The sequence below is a fragment of the Glycine max genome, chromosome 4, assembly GCF_000004515.6.
Source record: "Glycine max cultivar Williams 82 chromosome 4, Glycine_max_v4.0, whole genome shotgun sequence".
NCBI classification, from domain to species: Eukaryota; Viridiplantae; Streptophyta; class Magnoliopsida; order Fabales; family Fabaceae; genus Glycine; species Glycine max.
In genome coordinates, this window is record NC_016091.4 from 37,523,245 (window position 1) to 37,535,083 (window position 11,839).

An 11,839-nucleotide genomic window follows, 5' to 3' on the forward strand; every position below is an offset into this window, starting at 1 on the left:
ACAGATGCCGATGTACACTAAATTTTTGAAGGACCTTCTCACGAAGAAAGGAAAGTACATCAACAATGAGAGCATTGTGGTAGAAGGGAATTGTAGTGCTATGATTTAGGGAATTTTGCTACAAAAATTCACGGATCCCGGAAGTGTGACCATTCCATGCTTTATTGGGACTGTATTAGTAGGAAAAGCTCTCATTGATCAAGGGTGAGCATCAGTTTGATGCCTTTCCCTATGTGCCAGAGGATTGGGAACCTGAGGATTATCCCAACCAGAATAACTCTTCAACTAGCAGACAAATCTATTACAAGGCCATACGATGTGGTTGAAGATGTTCTGGTTAAGGTTTAGCAATTCACCTTTCATGTGGACTTTGTGATCATGGACATAGAGGAGGATTCATATGTGCCCCTGATTTTGGGCCATCCATTTATGCTCACTACTAAATGTGTTGTGGACATGGGGAATGGTAATCTGGAAATAAGTGTGGAGGACTAGAAGGTGACCTTCAACTTGTTTGAAGCGATGAAGCACCTCAGTGATAGCAAAACCTGCTTCAAGGTGGAGGTGGTTGAGTAGGAAGCAGATCTTGCTATGCGATGCTTCACCGTTCATTCACCATTGGAAAAAGCCTTGATGAATGCCATCGAATGTTTGACCAATGAGGAGGAGAAAGATCTCAGGTCTTGTCTGCAAGATTTAGATAGGTTGAAATAGATTCCCTCAGGGGAATATACTTTTGAAGAATAGAAAAAAGACTCTACAACAGAGAAGCCTAAGGTTGAGTTGAAGGTCTTACCTCCTCACCTGAAGTATGTTTTTCTTGAGGCAAATGATGCCAAGCCAGTAGTCATCAGTAATGACTTGTCTTCAGCTAAGGAAGCACAGTTAGTGGAGGTACTCAAGAAGTATAAGGTAGCAATAGGATGGCATATCTTCGATCTTAAGGGGATTAGCCCATCCTACTGCATGCATAAAATCATGATGAAAGCTGATTATAGACTGGGGAAACAATCACAAAGGAGACTTAACCCATCCATGAAGGAGGAAGTCCAAAAAGAAGTCCTCAAGTTGCTTGAAGCAAGACTTATCTATCTGATCTCTGACAGTGCTTGGGTGAGTCTAGTCCAAGTGATGCCCAAGAAAGGCGGTATGACAATGATCCATAATGAGAAGAATGAACTCATCCCTACACGGACTATCACAGGGTGGAGAATGTGTATAGACTACCACAAGCTTAATGACGCCACAAGAGATGATCATTTCCCTTTGTCGTTCATGGACCAGATGTTGGAGTGGCTAATTAGACAAGCTTTTTATTGCTTCTTGGATGGCTACTCGGGGTATAATTAGATAGCAGTAGATCCTAAAGACCAAGAAAAAATTGCTTTTACATGCCCTTTCGGTGTCTTTACTTACAGAAGGATGCCATTTGGGTTATGTAATGCCTTTGCCACCTTCCAAAGATGTATGCTAGCTATTTTTGTTGATCAGGTAGAAAAATGCATCAAGGTGTTCGTCGATGATTTCTCTGTCTTTGGCTTTTCCTTTGACTTTTGTTTATCTAACTTGGAATTGGTGTTACAGCGGTGTGTAGAAACTAATCTGGTGTTGAACTAGGAGAAATGTCATTTCATGGTCCAAAATGGGATTGTCTTAGGCCATAAGATCTTGTCCTGAGGGATTGAAGTAGACAAGGGAAAAATTGATGTTATTGAGAAGTTGAATCCACCTATGAATGTGAAAGGCATCCAAAGTTTTCTCGGGCATGTCGGCTTTTATCAAAGGTTCATAAAATACTTCTCCAAAATTGCCAAGCCATTAAGTAACCTGCTGAATAAGGATGTTGTGTTTAAGTTTAATGAAAAGTGTTTGTTGGATTTTCAGAATTTGAAGGAGAGGCTTGTGTCAGCCCCTATGATTGTGGCCCCAAATTGAATCCAAGAGTTTGAGATGATGTGAGACTTTAGTGATTATGCAGTGGGAGCAGTGCTAGGACAATAGAGGAATAAGGTGTTTCATTTGATTTATTATGCTAGCAAGGTCCTAAATGATGCACAACTGAATTATGCCACCACAGAAAAAGAGTTGCTAGCAATTGTATATGCATTAGAGAAGTTTAGATCATACTTGATTGGCTCTAAGGTCATCATTTTCACAGATCATGTGGTGATTAAGTACCTTCTAACAAAGGTTGATTAGATGGGTGTTACTACTCCAAGAATTTGACATTGAGATCAAAGACAAGAAGGGATGCAAGAATTTAGTGGCTGATCACCTATCTAGGTTGGTGAATGAAGAAGTCACTCAGGAGGAGCAAGAGATTCGGGATGAGTTTCCAGACGAATCCCTATTATCTGTGAGTGAGTGGCCTTGGTTTGCATACATTGCCAACTTCAAGGTAGCTAGAATCATTCTAGATGATCTTAATTGGCATCAACGAAAGAAGTTCCTCCATGATGCACACTGTTATGTTTGGGATGATCCTCATTTGTTCAAACTTGGAGTAGATAACTTGCTGAAAAGGTATGTCACTAAAGAGGAGGCCAGGAGTATATTGTGGCATTGTCACAATTCCCCCTATGGAGGACATTATAGTGGGGATCGAACAGTTGCAAAGGTGTTATAGTCCGGATTCTTCTCCATTTTCAAGGACTCCCATGAACACGTGCTGCATTGTGATCAATGTTAGTGGACTGGGGGTATTTCTCGAAGGAATGAGATGCCCCTACAGAACATTATTGAAGTAGAAGTGTTTGATTGTTGGGGCATTAACTTTGTAGGTCCTCTACCATCCTCATACAATAATGAATATATACTAGTGGTTATGGATTATGTATCAAAGTGGGTAGAAGTTGTTGCTGCTTAGAAGAATGACGCTAAATCCGTCATCAAGTTCCTTAAGAAGAACATTTCTCCCGCTTTGGAGTCCTAAGAGTACTTATCAATGATGGTGGGTCACACTTTTGCAATGCATAGTTGCAGAAGGTTTTGGGGCACTACAATGTCAGGCATAAGGTCACTTCTCCTTATCATCCCCAGACAAATGACCAGGTTGAGGTATCCAATAGGGAATTAAAGAAGATCCTTGAGAAGACCATTGCATCTTCAAGAAAGGCTTGGGTTGTGAAATTGGATGATGCCTTATGAGCCTATAGAACTGCTTTTAAGACCCCAATTGGTTTGTCCCCATTCCAGATGGTTTATGGGAAGGCTTGTCATCTTCCAGTAGAGATGGAGCACAAGGCTTACTGGCTCTCAAGTTCCTCAACTTTGTTGAGTCCTTATCAAGGGAAAAGCAGAAGTTGCAGTTGTTGGAGCTGGAAGAAATAAGGCTCAATGCCTATGAGTCCTCCAAGATTTACAAGCAGAAAATGAAAGCTTATCATGATTGGAAACTTGTGAAGAAAAACTTCTAGCTCAAGCTTTTCCTTGTAAAGCTTAAGTCCAAGTTGTCTGGCCCATTCACAATCAAAGATGTGAAGCCTTATGGAGTAGTTGAGTCGATGGACTCCTCTTCTACTGACTCGAAGCACAGCTGGATAGTGAATGACCAAAGGTTGAAGGTCTACAATGGTGGCAATATTGAGAGATTGGCCACCATCATCCACCTCCATGACCCGCGAGGGTGTTTTATGATGTTAAAGAAGTGCTTACTGAAAGGCAACCCAAGATTTCTACCCTTCTTTCTTTATGTTAATTCATGTTGACTTGATGTATGCTTGTTAATTCTTGTGTTTGTGGATCTTGATTCATTTTAGTTGTGCCTTAACTTTCAATAATGGTGCGAGCTTGTTGTTGCTATAGTGTGATGTTGCTCAATATTAGGAATGCTCTGCATGATTAGAATTGGTGTAGTTGGTTGGTGTAAAAGTGTTGGCTGTTAAGTTTTAAAGAATGTCATCATGCGCTAAGCACACTAAGCGCGTTTGTGTTGTGGCGATAGTCACGCTAAGCCCAAAATCCTCTCTATTTTGTAAAACTTCAAATTGGGCTTAGCGCGAGATAGCTCGCTAAGTGCCCAGTTTGGTTTTTCAATTCTTGCTAAGAACAACAATCGCGCCAAGCCCAAAAACCTCTCTGTCTTGGATAAATTTCACATTGGGCTTAGCGTGCACTTGCAAGCTAAGCGCAAATATTTGCTCGCAAACTTTTGCTAAGTGCACCTGACGCACTAAGCCCAAAAACCTCTTTGTCTAGGTCAATCATGAATTGGGCTTAGCGCACAAGTGCGGGCTTAGTGCATACACACCTACTCACTAAGTGAGTAAGCACGTTAAGCCACACAGCACCTCTGGAACTTCAATACAATAATTGTCTAAGTGCGACATCACAGGTTAAGCGAGCCACCCCTGCTTGCTAAGCGCACACTTCCCACTAAGCGAAAGTTGTAGGCCAAAGTTCACCTGCAACTCTTGCTAAGCCGGATAGGCATGCTAGGCACAAAATACTCTCAGGTTTGCAATTTCATGAATTGGGCTTAGCAGACATACTCACGCTAAGTACATACATTATTAAAAAAAAATTGAAATTCAAAATAGAATATGAGGGGGAAGACCAAAGGCCATCATCCTTGGTGTGCTAAGCGGGTCATACTCGCTAAGCGCGGGGATCATAAATGCAGTTGCAACCATAAGCGCCTAACGGCTAATCGCGATGCTCCCACTAAGCGGGCGTGTAGGCCATACCTGTAGGCAGTTCCAAAAACTGCTATGTCTTCCCTTATCTCCACTCTTCCTCTATTTTCTTTCTTTTACGCACCCTACCCTCTTTCTCGCCTGCTCCGTCTCACTTGCTTTCCTTCCTTCAGCTAGCAAATCCCTTCCTTCGACCTCCATTTTTGCTTCCTCCTTTGTGATTCCATTTTTCACTCCCACTCCCAAGTACCTCCCTTACCTTGCTCTTCTCTAATTTGCCTTGATGTGTTTTTGGTTTTGTCAATGTCTCGGTGTTCATTTATTTTCCATTTGTTACATTGTATGTTATTGCGTTAATTTTGCTTTCCTTTGGCTTTCGTTCATGACATCCTTGATTCTGGACATTGATGAGCTCGCTAAGCCGGAGCCCTGCGCTTAGCAAGGTCATGTGTTTCTAGACTATTGAAGCATGCACTCGCTAAGTCGGCATGTTGCGCTTAGCGAGTTCATGCATTCTGGGTATTTGTATGCATTTCTGAATTTATTTTAAGAACTCGCTAAGCCTGCGTTCCACGCTTAGCGAGTTCATGAGTCCATGGGTTAATGCGTATGCCTTCTTGGGTTTTTGTTCTACATCGTTAAGTGTTCATCAACAGTTAACAGATCTGGGAAATATCTAGACTTTATTGCTCACTAAATGCGTGTATGTGCTAAGCGAGCATCTTGATTCTTTGTTTACAGTACTTTGGCTTAGCGTTAGTTACACACTAAGCCCACAAGAGGTTTCAAATTTCTATGCATCCTTTTGTATTACTTGAGGCTTAGCACGCACCCTTGTGTTAAGCCCTCACTCCCTAGGACATTTGTTGTGAATTGCCTCGGCTTAGCGCATCCCATGCTTTTATTATTAGAACTCTCAAAATAGGGTGTATATTTGATAGGTTATTTTAATTATTTATAACTTGTTTTGTGATTAACTTGTAAAAAATATAGACTTCTATGCTATACAATGAATGACTTGATTAACTTGTCCACGGGTAAAACTAACAGTTTTAAAAATAATTAAGCTTCACATGACATCTTCAAATGATATTCCGAAACTCATTGTTCATGAAAACCCTTGAATTGAGATAGTCCACCATCACTATTAAAAAACAATGTGATCCATTCACTAAGCTCTTGAACCAAGAGAGTCCACCGCTTGCTTGCTGTCAAATTATTTATACTATTTGTTTTACTTTTAATCAAATTTTCATCAATTAAAAAAAATATGAATTCAAAAGTTAAAACCATACTTATGTAAAATAATAGGTTTAGTTGTACTTTTTATTATCCATCTTTTATTTTTCATGATTTTTGTTATCAAATTATGAAATTTGCACATTTTTAACCTAATTTTGAAATTTTGTGTATTTTACCACCTAATTTACTTTTTCTTACTCATTTGCCGCCACTTAACTTCAAAAAAGTTGTCCATTTTGCCGCTAATTTCTACACCAAAATGCTCAATTATAATATAGATAAAATGTGCAAAATTTTGAAAATTATGTAACAAATGCGTGAAATTTTAAAACTTGGGTAGTAAAATGTTCAAAAAATAAGTAGAATGACAAGATGTGTAAAAATTCAGATTTGGGTGACAAATGCATAGGTTGGTGGCAAAAAAATCACGAAAATGTAAAAGATGGATCGCAGAAAGAAATTGTAATTAGGTGAAAATAATATTTTTTTTGTCTCTATTTCATTTTTTATTTTTCCCGTTAAAAAAGTTATTTTTTATTTTATTTGCTGTATAAAAAAGTCATTTTTTATTTATCAACTAATTTAAAAACTAATTTTTATTAAACACTCTTAATGTAATAAATTAATTTAATAACTTTACTTGCAAATTACCTTTTAAGTTTTTAAAAAACTTTAAAACTTTCACTTTTTTTTTCGAGAAATAGACAAAATAGAACAAATTAGGCGAGGATTCGGCTGTATGAAACGATACTGTAAATTGGCACACAAATTAACAGCAAGACTCCAGACTCTCGAGAATAAAGAGTTCTACAGTGACAACTGTCCTAACTCGTACGGTACAGTATTTGTAATTAATAAATAATTAATGGAAACTTTATCAATAATTTAATGTTTTAAAGTTATTATTAGTTATAATTACAAGTACTATAATAATCCTCTCCAAGAAAGTACTATAATAATAAATGTTCATATTAATTAATGTTTTAAAATGACTAATTAACGAATATTAAGTATAATTTATTAAATACTATTATTACCTATAAAAATTCTAATATTTTTTTATACTTTCAATTTAATAAAATTAATGACAATGTAATGATATTATAAATATTTATCATTATTATCTAATAACAAATGTCATATAACAATAAAATTATGAACTTTTGTGCGTTCTCATGAATGTTGATAAAATGAAATTGATTTTATAAAATTAGTTATGGAGTTATGTGATTTATATTTGAATATTTTTATTATAAAATTAAGTTATAAGTAAAATTTAATATAAAAATTTTGAACCAACACAAAATTATTTCAACTTAAAATGAATTTTAGATTCAAAATCAATTTTAAATTCTTTTATAATGTAAAATTAAATATGTTAATTTTAAAAAAAATTAGCTCGTCAATGGTGATAGTGCATAATCCTTTTTTTATCCTCTAACAACAATTCCGTTATTATTAAAGTCTTTTTAGTCAATAATACAAAAGAAAATAATAGAATTTTTTTTAAAAAATAATAATTAAATAATTCCTTCATATTTTTTAAGATAGGAGGCAAATTTTACATGAATGCATTCTTTAACTGAGACCAAACACATGTAATATTCTTTTGAAAATTTTATCTAAAAGATATTTTCATTATATTAACCATAGAAGTTAATGATTTGATTTCAGAAAAAAAAAATTATGCATAACGTAAATATTTTTTTATGCTATGATTCAATTACATATTATAATATGTTATAAAATCATTAAATTTTTACAAAATTATATTTATGAAGATTTTCTATTTAATTGATACTCTCCGTGTCCCATAATAATCGTCATGAAGAAAATATTTATTCCAAAATAATTATTATTTTATTTTTTAATGTAATATTAATTTTTTTTCATTTTTATTCCTTATTAATATGGATTAAAACACAAAAAATAAATTAATAATTATTTTTTTATTGATTTAGTTGCCTATCTAAAACTACCTAAAAGATAATTATAATGAATTGGCCTGGGAAAGTATTATACATCATAAATATATTACCATATTTACAGGAATTTTTGGACTGATATTATACAAAAGTTAAACCCATGAAAAATATTTTACCTGGAAGAAATATTTGGCATACATAAGTTACTCCTCTATTCTCCCGTGCCGTTAACCCTTCATCAAATCAACGTGTCGGTTCCGGCGTTGTGAATAACGGTCCAGTGATATGAGCCATGGATGATAGTTTTAGTTTTACGTTTCAGATTCTTCAGCCCTCTGAAGGACCCACGTCTCTTTCTGCCCCCATCAACGCCAGCATTGACGACGCGCGGCTCTTAATCCTAAACGGCAACTGTGGCATGGCGTTCGTACGAACTTGGGTCCCACGCGGTGCCCCAAAAGACCTTCACGCTTTCTTCCCGTTGTTCCAGCTATGCTAAAATCTCTCTGCTTTAATGCCTTCTTTAGATAATGAGTGGAATAAAAAAAGAAATAAATAGGAAAGAAAAAACATTAAGGTTGGAAATATTAAAGAAAAAAAATCTAATGTTTAGATGGACAAAAATAGGAAAGATAAATATAGGAATTTTTTATTGATTTGGATGAGCAGAGAATAAAGAGAAAATAATTAAATAAATAACATTAATTTTTTTAATGCTAGCTAAAAAATGGTAGTTTTTACTAATATTTTAAATATTTTTAATTATTTATATTCAAAAAGAATTAAAAATTTAAAACAAAATAAAAAGAGATATTATTTCTCTCCCATTTCATTCTAATTCTTTAGAAAATGTTTTAGAAGAGTAATAAAAAAATAAATTGTCTTCATTTTATGTTTTTTCTATCAAACAAATGATATAAAAATTTAATATTCTATCTTTCTTTTTCTTATTTCTAGCCATAAATTTCCATCCAAACGGGTAAAGAAACATGTCAAAGTTTTTAGAGAATAAAATCAATAGAGAATTATAGATATAATAAAATAAAAAAATTGATAAGTTAACCAGTTAAACTAGAACTGATTCATAAAACTAGTTTGATAAATTGGAGAAAAAAGTAATTAATAAATACAAAATGACATAAAAATGTAAATTCTGAATTGTATATTGTTACCCTTCAAAATATTTTGACCAAAAGTTAGTTAGCTGAATTAATTAAGATTGAAATTATAGCTGAATAAGAATGTTTAATATTTCGGGTAAATGATTAAGATATGTATGTTGAAAGGATAATTCGGTCAATTAAATTGAAAATTCAGAATACTTGAAGTCTTGAATAAATGTTTTTGAAGATAAATGCAAGCGGGATCGAACGGAAGTTGAGGACGCAAAATAAGAGATAAGAGCAGTTATATACGTGAAAGTCCATGATCTAGGAGCAGTTACTAAAAAAATTAGGAATGTGGGAGACATGTTGAACTCTTGGTCTAGCCGAAATAAACATAAAATAGCCAAAATAGTTGAAAATGAGTCTATAGTGGTCTAACCTGATGGAAACACAATTTTGACTAGTTAAGCTTATATTTTACAATAAAAATATCTGTTTGAGAGATGTTTGTAGGACCTTAGCCAAACAATCAATCCACAATTATTTTTCAATTATTATTCTAATCGATTTTTTTTTTGAAATTTAACCTTTTATTTCAGTTATTTACTCATATTCCTAGTAGATCACCTTTAGTGAAATAAGAGGCTGATTTCTCCTCTTAGTGATCATATCGATTGATTCAAACATTCAAAACATTCAAATTTTGAAATCATGTTAGAGTAGTTGTAGCTGAATTTTGTTCGACTAATTGTTGATTATTCATGTGAAAAAAATTGGCATGTCTGGTACGACCAATGTAGGTGAATTGATCAAACAATTTGAATCACGAACGAAGTTTTACCAACATATGCATTTGCATTCTCGTAAGACTACTATGCGTGAGATGAATCAACAAGCCAAAAAGAAGAATGGTTCAAAACAAGGAGAAAACTCATTAGGGATGTTTGTTTCCTTAATGACAAGTTCAATAACAACCACTATGCCTAATATGTCAAAGCGTATTACATCAACTGTGGTGTCTGCTGTTGCTAGCATGCTTGATGAAACACCCACTATGATGACTACATTCATTCGACAACAAATAAACTTGGGGACACATGATATAATGTATCAATTGTTAGCCAAAATAGTGAAACCTATGGTGTGTAACAAAATGCAACAGTCCAAGGAATTAGAGGTAAGAATGATGCATGTTGGTGAGAATTCTGCTCTATTAGTGTTGAGAAATCAAGAAGTGTCGAATCAGGTAATTAACCTTGATTCTCCACATTTGGCTAGGCCAATTCAGACAGGATTAATTTCATTGGTCCAGTTGAATGTGGCTTTCATGCCCACATGGCAGACAACTTAGCCGAATACAACTTCAGCACGAATGTTTAATACAATCCAGTTGATAGGCAGCCAGACAAGATTTATTCCTAGACCTTTGGTAGCCAATACAAGTTATATGCCAGTTAATGTTAGTAATCCATTTTCTGCTACCCTCGGAGGGCAAACAAGTGTGGACGATTATACTAATTAAGTTTTTCCTGCACATGTAGTGATGGCCAAAAGACTTCCTGGTGTTGTTGGCCAAATAAGTTTATCTCCTATAACTTCATTTGTGCCTCGTTCAGGGGGAATCAACAACCAAGTCATAAATAGAGGTGTTACCAATGGAGAGTCCTTGTAACTTAATAATGACATAGGTTTGGGGACAAATGCAGTGAGCCACATTGGTTATTAGCCATTAAGAACTACCACAATACCTTTGATTGATCCAGAGTTGTTAGCCAAAACCATGAGAAAGTATTTCGACATTCAGGTGAAACCAATGGAGTGGCCTATGTATAAGAAGCCATATCCATAATGGTTGGATTGTATGATGCCCTTGCTGAAAGGGTACAAGACACTAGATTTTTCTACTTTTTTTGGTAAAGATGGCAAATCGACTATGGAACACATAAGAGAATTTATTGTCTAGAGTGGTGAAGCTAGTTAGAACAAGATTCATAAGTTATAACTTTTTCCCTTGTCTTTGGCAGGAGTAGCCTTTACCTGGTACTCAAATTACCGCCTAATTTGGTACAAAACTAGGCAAACATGGAGAGGTATTTTCATGACAGATTCTATAGGCCTCTCAACCTAAATTAACTATAGTCAATTTGATGAACATGAGGCAAATGGTTGATGAATCGACAATAGACTTCATAGAAAGTTTCCGAAAGGCTAGAAACCATTGTTCAGTGCAATTACTAGAAGTGGAATATGCGGCTATAACTGTTGGCAATATGCATCATCAACTAAAACAAAAACTAGTGGCTAGAGAATATAGTGACCTCAGTCAGCTAGCCTCCAATGCTAACCGAATAGAGCAATTTATACATGAAAAGGAACTAAAAAGAGCTAACAAAGGACGAGGATCCCATTTGATCTCATTAGTTACTATTGATGAGGAGAATATTGAAGCCTTTGAGGAAGAAGGCAAAATCATGGTTGTTGAGATATTGTGAGGGAAACCTTACTCATGCCCTGTGTTGAAGCCAGGAAAGAACAATGGTGTTGTTGTGATGGAAAAATTGAATACAATTTTAATATATCAAAAGTAGGTCAAATCTTTTATCATTTGACAAAGGACCAGCAAATTTAGCTGAAGGATGCACATAAGATACCATCTCTAGACGAGTTAAAAGGGAAGAAATATTGTAAGTGACATAACTCATATAACCATTTCATGGCTAATTACATTGTATTTCGATAAGTTGTAGAAAAGGATTTTAAAAAAGGTCATTTTAAGATAGTTGATAAAGGTGCAACCGAAATGGCAGAAGATACTGACCCTTTCCCTAAGTTAAATATTAATACAATATCTTATGGGAAACCTATTAACAAAGAAAGGAAGATGAAATAAGGGGGCAGCTAAAAACAAAAGGAAAACAAGAAACTAAAGGAT